At 48.4% G+C, this 22604-nt stretch overlaps 2 long non-coding RNA genes across 4 annotated transcripts; one reads left to right on the top strand and one right to left on the bottom strand.

Annotated features, from left to right (window-relative positions):
* Positions 1-1512: 1512 nt before the first annotated feature.
* Positions 1513-19973, top strand: LOC111922598 (uncharacterized). 2 transcript variants are annotated; one of them, XR_015282581.1, is made up of 5 exons: positions 1513-1598; positions 2384-2510; positions 3145-3255; positions 10740-10840; positions 17930-19973. It is a non-coding gene; the product is annotated as an uncharacterized LOC111922598 (long non-coding RNA). The 2 variants fall into 2 exon arrangements; XR_015282582.1 differs by lacking the exon at positions 10740-10840.
* Positions 1529-8747, bottom strand: LOC147654518 (uncharacterized). 2 transcript variants are annotated; one of them, XR_015282584.1, is made up of 5 exons: positions 6845-8747; positions 5355-6320; positions 4648-5120; positions 3265-3379; positions 1529-1596 (listed from the first exon to the last, which is right to left on the bottom strand). It is a non-coding gene; the product is annotated as an uncharacterized LOC147654518 (long non-coding RNA). The 2 variants fall into 2 exon arrangements; XR_015282583.1 differs by having other exon boundaries at positions 4960-5120.
* Positions 19974-22604: the final 2631 nt, after the last annotated feature.

Below are 22604 nucleotides of genomic sequence, written 5' to 3'. Positions count from 1 at the left end.
TGGTGATGTACTTTAATATCTGTTATGCATTGTATCTGTGTGTACAAATATAAAAGATCAATATTATAGAAATAGATATTAAAAACATTTAAAACAAGGGTTTAATTGTTTTTTATTTGGTTAGAGGCTGAGATGCAGGGCTTTTAAATGATTAATATAGAAATGAAAATATACACATCTATAAAAAAGAAATAAATATAGGGAGCTATATATATATAAATTGAAATAAAAACAAATAAATACAAGTAATCTAAAACTAGACAAGTAGATTAATATTCAATATGAAAAATATGTGGATAGACGTTCATTTTATATTTATATATAAATATATATAAATATTTACATTATTTATATTTTAATTTTTATATTGATTATGCATTATGTCTATGTGTATAAATATAGATCAATATGATAGAAATAAATATTAAATACAATTAAATGAGGGGGTATTTTGTTTTTTATTTGGTTAGAGGCAGGGCTTGCTAAGTTTCGATGCGGGGGTTTTTGGGGGAGTTCCTTGGAGAGGAGTTTTTGGAAGGGGGTTGCACACGTGGTTTCTTGCCTCGCTTCTCTGCACGTGCTGGGGCGCCCCCCCGCCCACCCCAGGCTGAGCTGTGCGGCAGTGCTGTTGCCTTGTGGGCACAGAGCGGTACTGCAGCTGTGCTCCTAGCCAGGTGGGACCGGGCGGGGCCGAGCCCAGCCGAAGCGTGCGGGCCCGAACCGAGCCGAAGCGGGCTGGAAAGAGCCGAACTGAGCGGAGCTGCGTCGGGACCCCACCCCGCAGGAGCCGGCCGGGAGGACCCCAGCAGAGGCGTTGACTCCAATGCCTGCCGCCGCAGGCGGGGCCGCCACCCAGCTACGGAGCCACTGAGCCCCGCTGCCATCATCCTCGCCCCGGGAAAGGCGGCGGAAAATCGGGCGGAGTGCTCGGAATCGGTCGGCGTCGGCAGGTTTTTCGTTCACACAAGTTAGACGTGCTGAGAGCAGCGGGGGCCTTAATTGTGCCATAACAAAGCTGGCCGCTCAGCCGGAAGTGGCTTCAGCCACAACAAAGATGGTGGCGAGGAAGGGCGGAAGTGATGTCATGACACACACAGGATGGCTGCCCGGTCGTGGCTGGCTTGACCTTCCAAGGATGGCGGCCAAAAAGGCGGGAAAATGGAAGGACCCTGGGCAGTGGGTGCATGCTTTCGACTGCCTGACAAACACCCCGGCGCCGACGCCGCTCCGGTGCAATTTTCCATGGCTTTTCTGGCCGTGCGGACACGGGCTGTGCGCTCGGCAGTGCCCGGGCCAGGCGCGAGCCGGTCGGGCACCGACAGGCAGCGGTGAAGACGCCTCTCTCTGCCGGGGTCCTTGCCGCGGCCGTGTTCTGGGGCTTCTGGCACTCGTGACGACCCGTACGTTGCTGCCGCTCCTCTCGCTCCGTTCTCTCCCCCACGGCCCGGGGAAATGGCGGAAACCCCAATGGCATCGGGACCGAACGGTCGCTCCCCGGCCCTGGGACCGAAGCAGCCCGAGGAGGCGGCTGCTCTGTGTGCCGGAACAGTGAGAGCGGCGGGTGGGGCGGGGGCAGGTTAGCAACCGAGTATATACCTGTAAGTATAAAGATGATCACAATAGATATTAAAAAATATTGAAGATAAAGGGGCTGCTTGGTTTTTATTTAGTTAGAGGCAGGGCTTTTAAATAAATAAGAAAAATACAAATAAATAAAATATTTAAAGAATGAATATATAAAGGTATAGAGAAATATATATATATAGACATATATATATATATGTAGGTGTAAAAATAAGTAATAGCAATATATACATATATATTGATTTATAATCTATAATATGATTTCTGTACGTATAGATGGTAATATGATATCTTTTAGGATATGTTATGTGTTATGTATATCAACAAGGTATATAAATATGATAAAAATTATATATTAAAATATTTTTAAATACCGTTTAAGATAAAGGGACTGTTTGGTTTTTATTAGGTTAGCTTCGGGGCTTTTAAATAAATACAACAAAAATAAAAACATAGAAATGTATATTAAATATATAAAGATATAGACATACGTGCAACCAGAAAAGTAAAGATATATAAGTAATGCCAATATATACAAACAGATTTATATTTAATATATATTATTTATATTTATTTAATATATGTATTATATATATAATAAATATATATCATTAAAATGTATATAATATATTTAATATATAATAACATACGTATACATGTTAAAATAATATATTTTGATACTTTATATATTGCTTGTCATATATAAATGAATATAGTATATAAATTTAAACATGTGTGGTGGAAATAGATGTTAATTTGTTTTTTTTAAATTTTCATTGTTTTGATATGTTTCTCGGAGGCAATCCTCCCCTTGCAGCTGCTGACAGCACTGAAAACCTGTGTGCTTCGTGGTGTCTATTGCCCAGCTGTCTACAATTCCATTGTGTTTGGTGCATTAAGTCACACCCAGCTGTGTGGGATGGCAGGTGAGCACATTGCCCGACCCTTTTAGCTTTTCTGGCTCATGCACAACTTCCTTTCCTTTTGGATATGGAAAACAGGGAAGAGAGGGTAGTGTGACATTAGCACTAATTTCTAGCAGATTTTTAACTGCCCCTGATGCTCGTTCATCTTTGCAGTGTGGGTTTTCATGCTGACAAATCCTCTGCTTTGCCTTCTGCTCACAGTCAGCTGGGCCCTTTATTGAACAGATTTATCTGCTACAAGGCTACGCAGAAGGATGGAAAGGAGGAACACAGGGGGAAAAAAAATAGATTCAAGGCCGTGCATTGATCATCTGATGTACTCTAGAGACAAACGTGGCTATCAGGGGTAAAATGGAGCAGCCCTTCTGGCCTTTTCAGTTGTATTCAGAGAGATGTTTGTCTTCTGTGAATATCTGGGTGCTTGGAGTTCACTCTGATTTCAACAAGCCCATCAATAATAAAACATTGTATTGATAGAACAAGATCTACTTCTGTGAAGTTGTGGCTCCACAGAAAAGCGGCATAAAGAAGGTAGCTGGTTTATTTGTATGATATGTAGCTTTTTTAGGATGTTTTGTTCTTTATATGGCGTTAATTCCAAATACAAGCCTGTGAACTTTGTGTTCCCCTTTAGGGGCTGGTTCTGGGGTAATGAGGAAACACAAGGCCTAAACACCTCTGGCTTGTCTGTCCAAGGATCTGCCTCAATTGTGGCTTCCATCCTTCTGAAGAACTCTTCAGCACAGTGAGTTACCTTCTATAACTATTCATTGTTGTATTGTTGTTGTGAGACCTCATTGCTGGGTGAGAGGACCAGGGGAAATGAAAGGCTGTATGCCACTGTTACTTCATCACTGAATTCTTGCACTCTGTTAAAATCAAAACAAAAGGGATTTACACTGTTAGAAACACTTAACTGTAAGTTAAGGTAAAGGTCACAGTGCTAAAATGTAAGAGCAGATAGCGTTGAGCTCTTTTCTATTCCCTCTCCGGCAGCTTTTGTGACTCCTGCCTCCAAGGTATCATCAGATATCCTCTAGATCTTGCAGTAGAAGAGATGCTGAACCATCAGCTGTTCCATATTCTACACCATGTGTCTTTTTACCATGCTCCTCTGAGAAGCATCTCTCCCTTCTCTGTTTCTTTGCAGACAAAAAGGGAGAAATTGGGATTGCCTTTGTTCTTTTGCCTGTTAATAAAATGGCCGCTTGTGGCTGTGTGCAGCGGCAACTGCATCACAGAATCTTAGAGGGGATTATTCACAGGTTAAGGAAATAATTCCTTTTTTTTGTCACTGCTGCACTGAATTTCATAGGCGTGTCTGTGGCTTGATGCCTAAGATATTTAGAGCAGGTTTTATTCTTACAGGGCTTTTGCACACTAAAGTGTGTGCCCAGGTTTTGTTTCCAAAAGTGAGGTATAGTGCTGGGTGTTTAATTTGGTATGTTACTTGTTCTGTTGTGTAAATAACTGCAGCTCCCTCCCTGTGCCTGTGTATTGCAGGGGCAGGTGAGCGCTGGTTCTAAAGGTGGTGATAATTAGGAATAAGCTGTTTAAGCTTGGATAAATGTTTAGAAATCATTGATTAGATATTGCTGTGTAAAATGCTCGCTTGCGGTGAGAGACTTCTCCAGGGTCAAGCTGTTCAGGTATAAGCAATTTATTATAAGGGTAAAGAGAGGGGACACCTCTGTCCACCACCAGCCTCGGCATCCACGTGGTCCAGGGGAGGGGGGAGAGCAGGGAGAGCAGGGGAGGAGAGGTTGGAAAAGGGGAGGGAGGGAGTAAGAGCAACAGAGGGAGAGCGGGGGAAACCAGGGAGGCTTAGGAGAGGGGGGAGACAAGAGAGGGGTAAGAGGGGAAAAACCAAGAGGGTAAGAGTAAGAGAGGGAAAGAGTGGAAGAGGTAAGAGAGGGGGAGAGGGGAGCTGAGAGAGGAGTAAAGGGGTAAGAGAGAAGAGCCAAGAGGTACGAGAGAGGTTAAGAGGTACGAGAGAGGTTAAGAGAGAGAGGTTTAAGAGTGAAAAGCTAAGAGAGCAAAGTTCTTGTCACAATCCAATGTATCTTTTTCTACAGTGAATATTCTAATTCCCAGTATCCAATCACTATGAGATACACCCACTAAAGACTTTACATACAGTGTTGCATTTGAGGCTCTACAAGCTTTACAAGTTCTTTCCTTGCTTCTTGGCCTTTGGGCTTTCTGTCAGCAGAAGGGCATTGTTTTATCAGCAGGGATTTTCCTTTAGCTGGCTTGGCTATTGTTCTCTGGTCATATAGTAACCAGTACTCTGTATCTTATGACTCAAAGCAGGCTTTCATTTCTACTTCGATTCTAGCCTTCTTTTTTCAGAATGTTCTGCCAAACAATCACATTCATAAGGTTTCTCTGTTTCACCCTCCTCAACAGGCAGCGAGTTGTGCTGCGCTCTGATAATTCCATACTCAACCTGTTCCTCATTTCTTAAAGGTTCACTTCAGCCTTGAATCAGCAGGTCCCTAGGTCCTGCTTCCACAGGATCATCTGGGCCCAGCACCAGAGAAAAGGACTCGTGCCACTCCCGGTCTTCGTTGGACACGATCTCCACCTTAAACATGATGTGGGCCACACCTGACAACAGTTCAGAGACACGGGGGTTACTGTGCAAGTCAGAGCCTCAGCCACCACGTCACCAGCTCGGCTCCCTTCGGCTCTGCTGGCACCAAGGGCAGAGTTTGCAGGGAGGGGAAGAAGCAAAGACGTGACTGAGAACATTCAGTCAGCATCTCAGTCCCCCCCTGCCCCGAGAGGAGGCAGATCCCTGTGAGCTCCCAAGGCCCTCTCCCATCCCTTCTCCTGCCTGACCTTCTTCCCTCCCTCCTGCACCACGAAGAGGGGGCTGGTGCCGTCGGAGACGGTGAGGGTGAAGCGGTCCCTGAGCGCGCTGCCGCCGCGGTGCCTGTAGCTGCCGCGCTTCTGGTAGATGTGAAGTCATCCATGGTGAAGGTGGTGGCCTGCAGAGGACGCTGCCCATGGCCGCTGCGTTCCATAAGCCCGTGCCGGGGCGGCTGCACCACCCCGAACGTCAGGGACTCCACCTGTGCCCGGACATGGAGGGGCAAAGCTGGGGACACGACCTCAGGACACTGCCCTTCCAGCTCAGGAGGCCCGGACAGGGATTCTGGCCAGGCCGCTCCCCTGCGTTGGTGTTCCCAACACAAGGGTTAGCACAGAACATTCCTGGTTCCCCCTAAGCCCCGCCCTGTCCTTGTCCCTCTCCCAAGGGATTTTGTTTTGTAGGTGTCTCCCTATAAAACAAGGCACATCCTACTGAATTCCTGCTTCAGCTGGTCTGAGACAGCTCCCACCCACCCCTGTGCCTGCTCCACGAACACAAGAGCAGCCCCCAGTCCTGCAGCCATTCTGGGCAGCGTGTCCCTTGCCACTTCTGCCAGGGCAAAAACCTTGGGGGCAGGATTTTGGCTCAGGCAGCCAGATCTCTTGCTGCAGGGGAAACAGCAGTGAGATAGAGCCAGTGTTAGACAGCTCAGCCTCTGGCCAGACCCAGGAAGAAGAGGAAGTGCCATTTCCATCCATGCTGAGCATAAATTCAGCGTTAAGTCTTTAAACACAAGCCCAGATGTGCAGCACAAGAGGGGAGCAAGGAGGCTGGGGGTGGTCCTGCCTTACCTCTGTGTCAGCATCTGTCGCTTTGAGCTCAAACTCCGTGATGGTTTTTCTCACCCCTTCCTGAACTGTCATCCCAAAGATTTGCACGATGGGCAAGGAGTCATCCACGGGGTTTATGGTGATGTCAAATGTCTGGCTCACCTCGGACAGGAAGAAAAGCTTCCCTTGCCGAATTCAGCCTTCCAAGAGTGTGACTTCATCGCAAGAGCACAGCGATCCCCAGTTTGGGTCTCTTCATTTCAGCCTTGTCTGAGCTGCTAAGCCCAGATCACTTCTTTATCCCTCCCCACTCATTAATTCTCCCTCTTTCTGTGATATTTACGGACATCCACTTTCCCTCCCTCTCTCACTCAGTTTTGCCCCTCTCCCTCTATGTGCAGCTAGACTTCTTCTCTTTCAGGAAGCAGGAAAAAGGCATTTCTCCAGGGGCTGGCTGTCGTCACTACGCTGTCAGTGCACTGGATCAAAGCCGAGCTCCAGCAACAGTTGGCAAGCAGCTGAAAACCAGGCACCCAGCTCTTGGTGAGCCCACAGGGCAGGTGGCTCCCTGTTCCCTGCACAGGCCTTCCTCCCTCCCTGACCTGAGCGATGTGGGAAATCCCACAGCAGGAGAAGGAGGAACAGCCACATCTGCCCACTCAGGCAAAAGTCAGGCTGGGACTGACCTCGTTTGTCCCATCAGACACAGAAAAGGTGAAGGCATCCGTGTGCTTTTCCTCCTCACTGGTGTGGACGTACTGGATGCTGCCAGAGGCCAAGTCTGCCTGGCTGAAGGAACTAATTCTTGTCCCTGGAAAATGAACAACAGGGAGGAAATGTGCAGCAGAAAGAGCAAGGCAGGGAAAAACTACAGGAAGCAGGACATATTTAGGCATGAAGACTCGGTTTTGGCTGGTTCTGATCCAAGGCAGGCTGCCCCGTGAACCCTCAGCTGAGCCAGGGATTTAGCTGGCACAGAGCCTCCTAAAATTTCCTTCTCAAAAAGAAGTCCAGGCTTCTTTTCATCTCCTCCTGTTGGGAGTGGGCCTCCTGGGGCAGAGAAGCTGGGAGAAAAACTGTCCATGTAACACTTGGATTGTCGCTGCTGGGCAGGACTAAGCCAACCGTGGCATCACTGGGGATGAACCGAAGGCCTCCTGGCCTCACAGCAGTTTTCCAAAATGCCTTCCAAGGATCTCTTCTCTCTGCCCTTCCTTATACCCCTGCATTTAGTACCCAGTCCCATTTTCAGCACTGATTTATAGTGACATCTTTACAGCCCATTAGGTGTGACACAGCCACAGAAAGGTACCTGACAAGCATTTTAAAAAACACTTGAGCATTTTTAAATCTCTTTGCTGCGTTCAACAGTTTTTACTGCTGCTGTCAACCAACATCCTGACAAGAAGTTTGACACCAATATATCACACTAAATGGCTGCTGACAAGTGCTGGCCACACTACAGAAGACACCAGGATCTGATTTAAATAAACGAGCCACAATGGAATGATCAGCTAATATTTCCTCCGAGCTCATCAGCTGGAAAGGTTTGGGTTCTCTTTTGAACACTTCAGTACTCTCTCCTTAGGCTTAGGTCATTTGAATCATTACAGCTACTTCTCAGTCTGTGACTCGGTAGCCTTATTGGTTCCTCACAGACATGAAAAAGCAGAGAAATCAGAATCATCATCAGATTTTAAATAACAGGAGGAATAAAGCCCTTAATTCAAGTCTCCAAAGTACAAGATTCGCTGGTTAGTTTGCAATTTAGACAAAGATACTGCAAGTTTTTAATTTACTCTCACAGCATGGAGTAGTTTGCTTATTATAACTCATTCACTATTCCTGCCCTTTCAACATGTTTTTGTGAGAAGATGAGGCAAACCACACACCCAAACTGAGCTGTACAGGGACCGTCTGCATCTTGAAAACACAGAGCAGATATTTCCGCTTTCATCTCACGTTAACGAGAAATCTAAAGCTAAGAAGAAATACAACCTTAGATGAATATAATAAAATCAGAAGAGCGTATTTTATGACACCGCAGATCAAGATTAATTCATCAGGGAGAGGCAGCACACTCACACAGTCAGCAGAATAACAGCAGGGTGGAGCTGCTCCCACTCCAAGGCAAGAGCCTGCAAGGCCCATCCTTTGGGGACTCGTCTTTTGTGTGAAGGCACATTGTCTAGCAGAGGAAGAGGTTGGTACCTGGTGGAGCAGGGCCAAGATTCCATTTTCCCCAGGCAGCTCCCTCCTCTGCCTGCTGTAGCGCTGGCCAGGGCTGGGAGAGGAGGGGGAGTGTGTTCAGCACTGCTGCTGGAACGGAGTGACCCTCTCAGGAGGATCCCGGTTGCTTCAGGACCTTGCTTTTGCACTGGTTTGTGTCCACAAAGGAAAGGCATGCAGAAGGCAGCACCATCACCCCAGCCCTGCAGTCAGGAGTCCATCAGCTTTCCCCACAGTGAATGTGGTTAAGGTCTCCTTAACCAAAGGAAAACTCAGCACCACTACAGATGTACAGAACATGTTCTTGGTCAGGGTTCTAGATTATGGTTCTAGGTCAGGGTTCTAGGTCAGGGTTCTAGGTCAGGGTTCTAGATTATGGTTCTAGGTTATGGTTCTAGGTCAGGGTTCTAGGTCATGTTCTAGGTCAGGGTTCTAGATTATGGTTCTAGGTCAGGGTTCTAGGTCAGGGTTCTAGGTTATGGTTCTAGGTTAGGGTTCTAGGTTAGGGTTCTAGGTCAGGGTTCTAGGTGGCCAATCACTGCCGCCCTTTGAATCCAGGAGCGGTCTCGCCAAGCTCAGCCTGCTGAGTCGTGGCCCGTTCCCGCTCCCCCGTTTTGCTGGGGTGCCGCTCCGGCCGCTGTCGCTTTGGGAGCCGGCAGAGCCGAGCTGCCGCAGCCCCGAGAGGTGCTGCTGGGTCCCGGGAAGGGTGGGCGGGGGCTCCCCGTTCAGGTCCCGGCCGTAACTTCGCCCAAAGAAACGGGGAGAAGGGGGGGAGCGGGCGGGATCGCGGGAGCGAGGCCTGAGGGGACAGCGGGGGGTCGCGGAGACGAGCGCGGCGGGAACGGGCGGGCTGGGATTGGCGGGCCCGGCGCTGCCTCGGGCTGTGATTGGCTGGGCTGGCCGGTGTGGGCTATAAATAGTGTGAGCTGGAGGGGTGCGGGCCTTAGTTCGGCGGCGAGCGGTGGAGAGGCGGGCGGTAGCGGGAGGTGCGCGGGCGCGATCCAGGGAGCGCCGGTGCGCCAGGACGGGAGCCCTGCGCTCGCTGATCCGGGGAGCGCCGGTGAGGTCGGGTGCCATGCCCGCGTCTGCTGGGGCCAGCATCTGGGGGCCGGCGGTGTCCTGGGGCGGCGGGGCTGGTCGTGGCCAATTCTTTCTGCCACGTCCTGGGCTTTTCGGGCGGCCGGAGGCGGGTGCGGGGTCTGGAGTGGCACAGGGAGATGAGCTGTTGTTTCTGCGGGACAGAGAGGATCTGTTTTGTAGTTTCTGGATCGAAGATAATGTTTAAAATATCGAGAATAAAGCTGGGTTTTTTAGTTTTTATTATTTTAGTTTGATTTTATTTAAAATAATAACGATTTTCTTTATTACGTTGCTTTGTTTTGCTTGTTTTATTAAAATAATAAAATTATTATTAATTATAATTACTTTTAACAAGATATATTGTTATCCTTATATGTATTAGTTTAACTAAGTATTAATAAATAATGATTAAATATTATCTACTATTATTAAATACTATTTGTTAATCATTATTTAATTCAATATTTATTATTTATTAGTTTGTTATTTACTAATTATTTAATACTATTAAATAATAAATATTTATTAATAATTATTTAATTAAATATTTATTATTTATTAGTTAGCTAATATTTATTAGTTATTATTTATTGATTATTAATTAAATATTAAATAAATATAAATTATTAATTAGTAAAATATTGATTATTTACTAGTTCATTATTATTTATGATTTAATTATTAATTAAATGTTATTTATTAATTAATTCTTAAAATTAATTACTTTAGGGGCTTTTTTGCTGGATAGCTGATGTTAATTCAGTAGAGATTGTGGGGCTGGGGCTGAAACACCCATTGTGGGACCAGTGGAGACATAAAGCCCCAGAGTGTGGAATAAAGACCTTGGCACTTGAATCATGCCTAAACCAATGTGGGGCAATGGAAATACTGAGGCTGGAGCTGGATAAATGCCATGGGGGAAGGGGATGGAGCTGCAGCTCAGGGCCTGCAGGAGGTGCCTGGGGGATTAGCAGCCCCTGTCTGCTGGTACCAAGGAGAGTCTGAGGGTCTGGGGGCTGGGAGGGCCCAAGGGCACCTTTTGGGATGGGGGAGCAGGGGCCCAATGGCTATTCCCAGCCCCTGGTAATGCCTGGGGGGGGTGAGGGGGGGCCTTTGGGCAAGTGCTGGGCTGAGACCCAGGGGGAGGGGGAAGGTACCTGTTGGGCTAGAGGCCTCAAGTGTCCCCAAAGTTGGGCTCCCATTAGGGTGGGTAGGACAGTATCTAGAGACATTGAAGTGATAGTAATAACTGACTTGTGGCCTGATCAACAGCCCTGGGTTGCAGTGAGAAGCGGGAGCAACTTTCAGCCACCAGAAGTGGGAAGCTGAGGAGCAGGAACTCAGGAAGCAGAGCTGGAGCAGACAGAAACATGGTAGGGTTTAGGGTAAAACTGTTGTGGGGCTGGGATAAGGAATATGGAGCTGGGATGCGAACTGCGTGGCTGGAGCTGAAATCAGTGTAAGGGCGGGGATAGGGCCTTGCAGAGCTGTTCCTCCAGTAAGGATGGTCAGGTTGGGGCTGGAATGTGGGTTCAAGAGCTAAGCTCAAACCACAGAGAGCTAGAGCTAAAACAGAGATCCTGCCTGGAGAGCCAGAAAGCAGCATGATGTGGCACTGCTGGGAAGATGAGGAGGCAGAAGGATAGCACAAGAGCTGGCAGTCAAATAAAGCTTGTGGGACTGAAGCTGAAGTCACTGGGGCTGGGATGGGGACTGCTGCAAACACTGTTCTGAGGGGATAGTGACTGTACATGTGGGAAGCAAGCATAGAATGGTACACAACGGGGCAGGCTGTAAATACAGTAAAGATTGCTTTGGGGTTGGGATGGGGTTGGAGTGGCATTTCTCGGCCTTAAGGTGAAACCTCAGAGCTGGAACCAAGAACAAAAATCCTTTGTCTCAACCTGGAGCAGCTTCACCTAGCAGAGCGGAGGGAAAAGGAAGTGGATGTGGAGCTGGAAGAAGAGAGCTTGCAGTGAAATAAAGCTCGTGGGCCAAGAGCTGAAATCACTGGGGCAGGGAAGGGATCACTAGGGCTGGAGCTATAATCACTGGGGCTGGGATAGAGACTGATAGTGGTATTGACACGGCTGGGTGAGATAACTGTGGTAGCATTCATATGCTGAAATCACTGTAGGTCAGTAATATTGATGTTGGGGCAGGGTCAAAGGGCTGAGGTCAAGTGCAAAAGGTCAGGGGTCAATGGTTAAATTGGAAAGTCAGGGATTCAAACTTCAAGGGTCACATGTGAATGGTCAGTGTTCAAAGATCAAGAGTAAAGGGTCCCAGGTGCAATGTTATGGGTTAATTTTCCAAGGTTATGTGGTTCAAGGTCAATTATCAGGGAATCAAACTTCAGAGAGCTAAAGTCAAGAGTCAAAGGTCAAAATTCAGAGGTTAAGAGTAAAAGGTCAATGGGAGGTTGCCAGGGATTTGCAGGGAAGAGGAGTATTTATAAACTTTATCCATATTTCCCTGTAATTCTGGGTGTTTGGATTTCATTTGTGCTCGTCAGGATAAGCCATAAACAAGCCCCTGAACTCTGCATCCATGCGTCAAGCACTTCCACAGAAAGGCAAATCAGCAGTGATTCTAGAGGAAAAATTAGAGGTGATGGCTTATGATCCATGGGGAATTACATTGGGAATTGTGAAACTCAAACACATGGACTTGTGGAGGTGGAATTCCATTTTCAGCCTTGGGCACCAGGAGGAGAAGTGTCCTGATCCATAGCAAGGAAAGCCTGGTGCCCCAGTGTGTCAGGTGCAGACAATGTCCTGTCCAGGGAATGAGCGACAAGTCCCTTCTGCCCCTCCCCTCACCCGTAGGATGGCAACAGCACAAACTGAACTGTGAGGTTGATGAGCTCTCAGAGCAGCCCCAGGTGTGAGCAGTTATGGTAAAGAATGGGTGGGTCCTGCCCGGGGCTATTTTAGGGGGAGGGTTTCTGTCACTTCGCTTGAGCATGGAGTGTGGAGCAGTTGGAGCAGAGGGATTTTTGGTGAGCTCCTGGGGGGTATTTCATGGAATAATACTGGGAGTGTCTCATAGGATCTGGGAGAACAGCTGGATACACCTGGACATGGAGCATTGTTTAAAGCAGCATCTGAGCCAAGTAAGCCTGTGCGGGTTCGCAGGGATTTGCAAAAGGGATTTTCCCTTTTGATTTCATTTTGCCGTTTGCTCCCCAATTCCCCCCGGAAGAAATGGGTATTATGAGGACAAAAGGGGGGCATAAATTGAGGGAAGAAACTCCTGTTATTATCTATTTTTACACTGGGGGGGAGTCCACCTGTGAAAAATGAAGTTCACTCCTGTAAAATTTTAAAAATGTTTAATAAAGACAATAAGAGACATAAAGTAAAGCAAAGAGATACGGCCGGGTGCCTTGGCGCGCTGCCAAGAGCACACCTGGTATCTCAGGAGTGTCCTTTTTATCCCATCCTTGCTGCGAGAGGTTAATGCATATTCAAGCATGTCCCCTCCCTGGTTCCACCTTCTTGGATCATATTTTTTTTCAATTTTATTTTCTGTTGGTCAGCATAATTTTTGCTGGTCTAGCTGGTCAGCATTATTTCGGAGTTTTTGGTTTCCTTTCTGCTGCAGATGGTCACTTGTTGATAAGAGTCCAGGCCCCTTATACTTCCTCAGAGAGCAGATGGGCTTCATATCTTTCCCCCTTGCCAACGTCCTGGTACCGGCTTTTTGGTAACAGTTTGCTCTCCATTTCCTGCTGCTGATAACAGCCTGTTTTCCACAGCTTGATCCTCCCATTGTCTTGCCTGTTGGAGTTATCTTGCCTTCTCCAGATGAGACATATCCTTACCATTCAGAATTCCTATCTAAGCCTATAACTTGCTAAGAGAGAAAAGAATATAGTGAAAGCATATAATATATTTATCAGAATAATTGTGGAAAGCCAATATTTACAACATGAATTCACAACACACCTATGATTTAAAGGGTGCTGATTGGAGGAAAACCTGCCTTTTCCAGGGTGTTAGGGGTATCAGTGAACAGTGAATCCCCATGTTCCATTTTAAATGGAAGGGGGGAAATATTGTTGCTATTTTATGGGTTTGACTTGAGGGGAACCCCCCACTTTCCATCATCCTGAGGTTTAAATTGAGAAGGAAGCCTTATAGTCACTACTTTTTAAGGGTCTGATTGAGTGTTCCCCTTTTCCTATCATTTGAGAGATTTCAATCAAGGGAAAAACAACTTTTTACTTTTAGGGGATTAAATTGAAGGGGGGGAGCACTCATTTATTTGCTATCGTGTTGGTTTAAAAAGGCACGAACACCCCCCCCCCCCCCCCCCCGTTGCCTCAGTTTCCGGGGTTCAATTGACAGAAACACCGGCTTTTCCAGCAGGGGTCACATGGAGCCGTGGCGCTGCTTTTGAGAGCGATTCTGACCCCTTACAGCCCTGCACGGCAGCGCTTCTGGCATTCCCTGGGGAATTTGGCGGCTGGGCAGCCCCCGAGGAGTGACAGAGCCGTGCTGAGGCCGGGCGGGCAGGCGGGAGCCGCGGCGCGGAGCTGTGTCTGTCCCGGCTGCTCTGTCCGCTCCGGGCGCGGGGCTCGGGCACCGCCGGGGCCCCTTCGGGCCGGTCCCGGTGCCGCTGGGCGGGCCGGGCTCTCCCGGGGCCGGAGCTGCCCCCGCCCGCCGGAGGAGCCGCTTTCCGGCCGGGAGCGCGGGGCCGCCCCCGGGTGCCGAGTGCCGCCGCTGCCGGGGCTCGCGTGGCTCCCCCGGTCCCCCCGCACCTGGAGCGGCGCCAGCCCGGGAGCGAGTCCCGGCGGGGGCCACTGGGGAACACTTGTGGCTTGTCAGCTTCCGAGTGCGCTGGCAAAAGCCGCTGGGAGGAGGGGAGGGGGAAAAGCCCGACCTGCCGGGCTTTTTGTCTCGGGGCTTTGTCGATATTGCTCTTTAGCCGAGCTGTGCCTTTAAATAACGATGTGGTGCCTTCTAGAAACTGTGTCCAATACCTTTTGTACCCTTGCAGGAGGGCTTCGAGCTCAGGTTTTTCCATTGCCGAGTTAACTGCAGGTCCGAGCTGGCAGCGTCCCGTGCATCTGGGGTGCGTGAATCTGTTTGTGATGTTCATTTCCCCTGGATGCAGAGCTGGGCTTTTCGGGCAGACTGTATTTCTCAAGCCTCGGGGTTTATTTAAGCCTTGCACGCGATTTTCTGGAGACGCGGGCCGAGTGAGAACTTTGTCTTGGTGCTGTACTGGGGAATGGAATGCAGGGGGTCCCCGCAATATCCCCGTGGAAGCTGGAATGTCCGAGGGAATGGATGTGACAATTCTCGGGGCTGAACCTGGCTCCCAGCGCTCTGCAGCGTAGGATGCGAGAGAGCAGGGCCGGGGGACAGCAGGGTAGGGACAGCGAGGGGCTTCGTGCTCTGGGTTTGGTGTTGATGTTTCCAGAGCCAGAGCAGGTTGATTTGGTTCAGGTGCACTGGAACAGGATCCAAACCTTGGAAAGGTCTGAGATCAATTGGGAGGAAATGTTTTAAAATGAATGTGTTTCTTGATAGAAATCAGGTTTCAGTTAGTTTTTTAATAGATTTTAAAGGAAATTTTTTTTTGAGGAAAAGTGAAAAAAATGTTTATTTTAATAAGTAGGGCGTAGGAAGAAGAATGAATAACATTAGATAGTTTATTTGTTGTGGAGTAGAGATCAGGAGGTTTAGAAGGTTTTGTGTTTTTTTCACGTGTGTTTGGGATGTGGCGTGGGTCTTTTTGAGCCGTGGGGTGTTTTGGTGGTAGCTTGGGTTTTGGGATTGGAGTAAAGTTGAACAGTTTTAGAAGAAGTTACTATGGTTTTGGCAATTATTTTGTATTCACTAATCAATGATGTCAGGAAAATTAATCCACAAACACCAGAGGTTTATGTCCAAAAAGGAGACAGAGGAGTCCTTTTACTTTATTCGAATAAAGGGAGAGGCCATGGGGCATTCCCCTGGGGTTTCTCAAATTTTCGGAGGGCCGGCTGCTTGTCCCTTCTCCCTTTCCCCATAGGCTGAGGTACTTGAGAGGTACAGGCTTCCCGGAATGCCTGACACCTGGGGTACCTTTCCCCCCACCACGCATAATCCCTTCTTAATTCTTAGCTTTTGTGGAATTCATGATACTCTTTCAGTGCCTCTTTGATCTTTTAGTGGAATCCATCCCATTGTTTCTGTTGTCTCTCACTGATAGCTGCATCTTATCAGCAGACCCACAGCTTGTTTGTAAAGACAAACCCGTCATTCCTCTCTATGAGAAGTTATTTTCAAAAAAGTACAAAATGGATTTTTTGTTGTCTCGGTTAAACAATAGAGCTGAGAGAGAATTTGGGGTAGACTGCATTAGTATTGTATACAGATTGTACGTTAAAAGTTTTTTTTTTCTTTGTTAGTTTTGAAGTTACAGAATTTGCTTAAGCATAAAGCAGATGGTGGGGATATAATATAATGTAATTTTAGGACATCTTGATTTTTATTGTATATCTTTGGCTTAATGGTCAAATTATTTTTTACTTTTAGATATACTTTTATAGAGATACAGGTAAATATAAATAGTGGTAGTAATATCGAGTAAGCAGAGTTATTTATGTGGTTTTTATTCAATATTAGTTTTTGTGGTGGCACATAGTGTGTTGTTTCATTTTTTTGTGTTCACTACGTGAAATTTGGTTTTTGAATAAAGATGATTTTTATGAATGGGTTGGTTTGTATTTTAGGTAGAACCAATTAAAATAGATTTTGATATGTATTATTTGGTTTTGTTTATTGTATGTACGGGTTCAGATTGGGTAGGGTTTGTTTGGTTAGCTGAGTTTTGGGTGTTAATTAGGTGGCTTTTGTTAGATGCAGTTTTTAATTTTTGGCAGTTTTTTGAGTGGTTTTAAGGTGATTTTTAGTAATTGATTGTATCTTTTTTTTGGTTTGTAGTTGGTGTATAATAATGTATATGTTCTATTTATTTAATGTTGTGTTTTTTAGTTTAGGTGTTGATGATAAGTTTGGATTCCTTTCTGTTGTGGTGTTTCTTATTAGCTTCATTTCTGGGGACACAGGCATTTATATGGTGGCTTTTTATAGGTATATTTTTGGGGGTGGTGTTTTTTAACTTGTTGTAGTTTAGGTTGGTTTTTTGTTTTTAATTAGTTATTAAAATTTTTTATAGAGTCTTGGTAATTATTCAGGTATTACTATAAATGTAGAGCTTTGGGGTTTTTTTACTGATGTCTAGGGTTAGTTGAATGGCTTTGAGTTCAGTGACTTGGTTTGATTTTTTTTTTTAATAGTTGGTGTTGTCAGGAAAATTACTCCACGAACACCAGAGGTTTATATCCAAAAAGGAGACAGAGGAGTCCTTTTACTTTATTCAAATAAAGGGAGAGGCCATGGGGCATTCCCCTGGGGTTTCTCAAATTTTTGGAGGGCACAGCCTCCTTTTTTATCCTAATTCCCGGCCGCTTGTCCCTTCTCCCTTTCCCCATAGGCTGAGGTACTTGACAGGTACAGACTGCCCGGAACGCCTGACACCTGGGGTACCTTTTCCCCCTCCACCCCCAATGCATAATCCCTTCTTAACTTTTATGGAACTCATAGTGTTCTTTCAGTGCCTCTTTGATCTTCTACTGGAATTCATCCCATTGTTTCTGTCGTCTGTCACTGATAGCTACATCTTATCAACTGACCCACAGCTTGTTTGTAAAGACAAGCTCATCATTCCTTTCAGTGTGATGTGTGGAGTTCAATAGGGTTGCTTTTTATTTATGTTTAACTTTGCTGATGTGATAAGAACTGTTAGTGAAAGAGCATAGCATCTGTTTTTGCTGGTGGTTGTATGGCGTGGCTTTTGTTTGTTACCTGTTTTGGGTTTTTTTTTGTTAGTGAGATTAAACTTTATTTTGGGGTTAATTTGTGATTATTTTAAAGATTTTAGTGCAATTTAGGTTTTTGATTTGGGGGTGCTGTGATGAGACTGCTTTATTTGTTTTATGTGGTATTGGTGGTGTGGATAGAGGGAATACTTGTTTTTAAAATTTATTTTAGTATTGTTAGTTGAAGTGTTAGGATGCATTGTGTTTCAGTGTTGAATCTTTTTGAGGTGGTTTGGATTTTTTCTAGGTTAAGATTTTTTTCCCTTGGCTGGTTCTATTGATCATATGGGTGGGAATTTGATGCTGTTTGTTTTTTTGTTTTTGTTTTTTTTTTTAGGAATTGGATTTTTGCAGTACACCCGGAAGAATTTACTTTATTTCAAAACATACTAGTTTAATCACATAAAGATTCCCATATTAACTCGTCAGTCTTTTAGATTCTTTTTCTCATTTAGGTTTTCCAGAATTTACTGTTGATTTAGCATCAAGCAGGGATGGCACTTCGTTCTTGAAAAGATGGCTATGGAAAAACCTGTGTCTAACAACATGTGCCTGACAGAGGGCAATGATTTTGCTGTTATTACAGGGCCAAATACGAGTGGCAAATCAACTTTGGCATGGAACTGCTGAAGGAGAGGAGTTTCTGGTGGGCTCCCAGTGGCATCTGATGGAGTGACGGTGAGAGCATCTCATAGGGTCTGGGGGAGCACGTGGATGCAACTGGACGTGGAGCACTGCTTAAAGGAGGTGGTGATGGACAAAGCTTTTTGCCAGGAAGCAGCACCTGAACAGCTGAGCCAGTGTGGAGTTGCAGGGGTGACCTTTCCCCTTTTGATTTAATCTTGACAGTCCCTCCCTGGTGCCCTCAATCTGTCACAAGAATTCCAAAAATAAAAAGGCTGAGTGAACAGTGAAAAGAAGGGGTATAGGTAAGGTGGAGTTCAGGTGTACCCCACCCCAAACCCTAAACAGCAGCCCTCACAGCGCTCCCGTTTCCTTGAGACAGCTGCAGGCAGGAACCCTAAAGCAGCAGAGTGCCAGAACCCACGAGAGGTGCAGGCAGTTCCCTGGTGCTAGGGCCAGCCAGGAAGAGATAGTGGGGGGACGATCCGCAGGGTTGGGGAAACAGGGGGTTTCCCGCCCCGCCCCACCCTGGGCTCTCTGTCCCTCCGCAGCCGGGGATTGCTCCCACCCCTCCTCGAGGCGGCGGTTGGTAAGGCTTCGTGCCTGGCCTCCGCAAAGAGTTCGGCTCTGTCAGCCTCTGCCCTGTCTCAGGGCCAAACTTAGGTAGGGTAGGGAGCAACTGTGGATTGCCTGGTCCGGGCTAAGGGACATCTCTTGGGGCCTATGGATAAGGAGCATCCCCGGTTGCAAGCGTAGGGTTGTAAGTTTGTAGGGTTCAGCGGGGCAGCTTGGCAGTGACACGGAGAGGCTGAGGGAGGGCTTCAGAGGTCAAGGGCTCGAGGGCTGGAGACAAACAGAGAAAATAAAAGGGGTATAGGTTGGGATATAAGGTAGAGTACAGGACTATTCAAACCCTAAACAGCAGCCCTAACAGCGCTCCCGTTTCCTTGAGACAGCTGCAGGCAGGAACCCGAAAGCAGCAGAGTGCCAGAACCCCCGAGAGGTGCAGGCAGTACCCCTGGTGCTAGGGCCAGCCAGGAAGCGATAGTGAGTGCTCGGGCCTACTGCTGTCATATAAGCTGGGGTTTCTATCCTTGGGGTACCCTGGGCTCCCTGGCCCTCACTGACTGGAGAGTCTTCCTCCCCTCCTTGAGGTGGTGGTCATTTGGCTGTCAGCCAATACTGCTGTGAAGCAAGCCTCTGCCTCCCTGTGGGGTGAAGTGTGCAGCCCATGAACCTGGGCATTCTCTAGAGAAGGTAAGTGCTGGGTTTTCACAGATGTGCCACTAAGATCCTGCATTGATATTTGGTCTTCTTGGTTGTAGCTGACCAGGAGACGACATCCTGGCAATGGCAGGAGCTTCCCAGATGGCGAGGAGGCCTTCCTTCACGCCCCATGTGGATCCACCCCACCAAGCATCCGAGAGCTGAGTCGAAGGCTACCACCCGCAGAGGGGGGATGAAAGCGGGGTGCCGGGTCGGGGCTCGTGACCTGGGATTTTTGAGTCAGCTTTGGGGACGGGGAGGTCCAGGCTGTGGCCCCTTAGGCCACACGGTGGGAGAGCCTCACTTTTGTTCACAGTGCTGAGGTGTGCAGGACAGAGCAGCCTCGGGGCGTGGCGTGTCACTTGTCCGTCGTGCCTTCTGTGTCTTTTGTGCCTCTTGTGTTGTACGTGCCTTGCCCTATCTCTTCTGGGGGCTTACCAGAAACCCCAGCATCACTTATAGCATCTCCAATCTCTGGGCTCCTCGGCTCGGCTGCTCTCAGAGGCCTTGGAATCGCGTCTCTTTTGAAAAGCATCCGATCGGATGTCTTTTAGACCTCTTGTTCTGAGCTGTGTCAACAGCCGTGCGCCGCGAGGATCCATTGTTGCGGCTTAGGACTTGAAGAAACGCAAAGATAGGTAGGGGACTGCGGCCATAAGATTCTTGGGCCTCCGTCTTGGCGGTTCCTGGAGTTTGCCATTCCATCAGCATCTTCTTCCTCCCGGGTTCTGTGAGCTTCATCAGCTCGCCTTCATTCTCACCCGGCTCATCTCGTTCCGCATTCTCTCAGTCCTTGCGGCCGTCCTTGTGGCCCAGAGTTTTGTTTCCCCATTGTGTCCCCTCGTCGGGTGTCTGGTGTGTCACGGGTGTCTGGGTGTAGTTGTCCCGGAGCTGCTCTGCCCTGCTGCCCAGCCTGGCTGTAGGTGTACAAGGCCAAGTCCCAGGCCCCTGTAATTTGAACTTTGTGATGTAGGGTGTAGTTGGGGTCTAGAACATATTCCTCGATCAACACAAGATGTCTGGAGCTGTGAAGTTACCCTGCAGCACTTTGACTTTTGTCTCAGCTCTCTTTCAGATGCGGATGGATGAAATCAGTGGCAGAGCGCCCCATCCAGGGTAAGGGGGTTCCCCCGAGAAGGTAAGTCAGTGTTTGTCTTTGCAGGGCAACTGGAACCGGTCCCTGTGTTACAGGTCTCCTCTTTGTCTTTATTTTTAGGAAATAGAGCCATCTAGCAGCAGTCAAGGTGAAGCGGGCAAGGTGAGCGTTGACCGGTGGAGGGAGGCTGTTGTTATCGCTGGGCTCTCAGTTTCTGGTGCAACGCCAAGCGTCCCTCCTTGTTTGCGTGCTTTAGGCGGTCCAGTCGCGTTTCGTCGAGACCCCGTCGCCAGCCGGCCGGCACGCTTGCTTCGCCGCTCCTGTGAGCCCTGCGGAAGCGTCACAGGGACCGCGTGACGGAGCCTTTTCCACGTAAAGGGGCCTTGTGGCTGGCCTTCAGGAAGGGGCCGAGGGCTTCCCGTGAGTTGGGGATGTCGGGGGGAGGAGCGAGGGCCTGTTCAAGTCTCAGCAACGCCGCATCACTTTTTCTTCTCTTAACTCAGGCGTGCCCTGTGCTGATGGCGTCCGGCACCCGGCATGTCTGTAGCATGTGGCCTCAGGACACAGCCATTCATAGGAGACCGTGAGTAGCGGAATTGTCGGGTTTTGGCCGACGCCCTGCACAGATCAGCTGCTGATTTTCTGTTTTATTTTTTGTAGCTGACCTGGAGATGATATCCTGGAGATGGCAGGAACTTTCTGGATGGCGAGGCGGCCTTCCTTGGCGCTCCACATGGATCCTTCCCACCGGGCATTCGAGAGCATAGTCGATGACTGAGATCCGCAGAGTGGATGAAAGTTGGGACTCGTCGGGACTCGTGACCCGGGATATTTGAGTCAGCTTTGGGGACGGGGAGGTCCAGGCTGTGGCCCCTTAGGCCGCACGGTCGGAGAGCCTCACTTTTGTTCACAGTGCTGAGGTGTGCAGGACAGAGCAGCCTCGGGGTGCGTCGTTTCACTTGTCCGTCGTGCCTTCTGTGTCTTTTGTGCCTCTCGTGTTGTATGTGCCTTCCCTTATCCCTTCTGGGGGCTTACCAGAAACCCTGACGCCGTTCTTAACATCTCCAATCTCTGGGCTCCTCGGCTCGGCTGCTCTCAGAGGCCTTGGAATCGCGTCTCTTTTGAAAAACATCCGATCGGATGTCTTGGAGACGTCTTCTTCCGAGCTGTGTCAACAGCCGTGCGCCGCGAGGATCCATTGTTGCGGCTTAGGACTTGAAGAAACGCAAGGATAGGTAGGGGACTGCGGCCCTCAGGTTCTTGAGCATCTGTCTTGGCAGTTCCTGGAGTTAATTGTTCCATCAGCATCTTCTTCCTCCCGGGTTCTGTGAGCTTCATCAGCTCGCCTTCATTCTCACCCGGCTCATCTCGTTCCGCATTCTCTCAGTCCTTGCGGCCGTCCTTGTGGCCCAGAGTTTTGTCTCCCCATTGTGTCCCCTCGTCTGTTGTCTGGTGTGTCACGGGTGTCTGGGTGTAGTTGTCCCGGAGCTGCTCTGCCCTGCTGCCCAGCCTGGCTGTAGGTGTACAAGGCCAAGTCCCAGGCCCCTGTAATTTGAACTTTGTGATGTAGGGTGTAGTTGGGGTCTAGAACATATTCCTCGATCAACCAAGATGTCTGGAGCTGTGAAGTTACCCTGCAGCACTTTGACTTTTGTCTCAGCTCTCTTTCAGATGCGGATGGATGAAATCAGTGGCAGAGCGCCCCATCCAGGGTAAGGGGGTTCCCCCGAGAAGGTAAGTCAGTGTTTGTCTTTGCAGGGCAACTGGAACCGGTCCCTGTGTTACAGGTCTCCTCTTTGTCTTTATTTTTAGGAAATAGAGCCATCTAGCAGCAGTCAAGGTGAAGCGGGCAAGGTGAGCGTTGACCGGTGGAGGGAGGTTGTTGTTATCGCTGGGCTCTCAGTTTCTGGTGCAACGCCAAGCGTCCCTTCTTGTTTGCGTGCTTTAGGCGGTCCAGTCGCGTTTCGTCGAGACCCCGTCGCCAGCCGGCCGGCACGCCTGCTTCGCCGCTCCCGTGAGCCCTGCGGAAGCGTCACAGGGACCGCGTGACGGAGCCTTTTCCACGTAAAGGGGCCTTGTGGCTGGCCTTCAGGAAGGGGCCGAGGGCTTCCCGTGAGTTGGGGATGTCGGGGGGAGGAGCGAGGGCCTGTTCAAGTCTCAGCAATGCCTCATCACTTTTTCTTCTCTTAACTCAGGCGTGCCCTGCGACGACGCTGCCTGGTCCCGGCGTGGCCGTGTTGTGCGGCCTCAGGACACGGCCGTTCGCAGGAGACCG

The sequence above is a fragment of the Cyanistes caeruleus genome, chromosome 2, assembly GCF_971803275.1.
Source record: "Cyanistes caeruleus chromosome 2, bCyaCae1.hap1.1, whole genome shotgun sequence".
In the NCBI taxonomy this organism is placed as follows: Eukaryota; Metazoa; Chordata; class Aves; order Passeriformes; family Paridae; genus Cyanistes; species Cyanistes caeruleus.
Note: the sequence above shows the minus strand (reverse complement) of the source record. Positions and strands in the feature narration are given on the sequence as shown.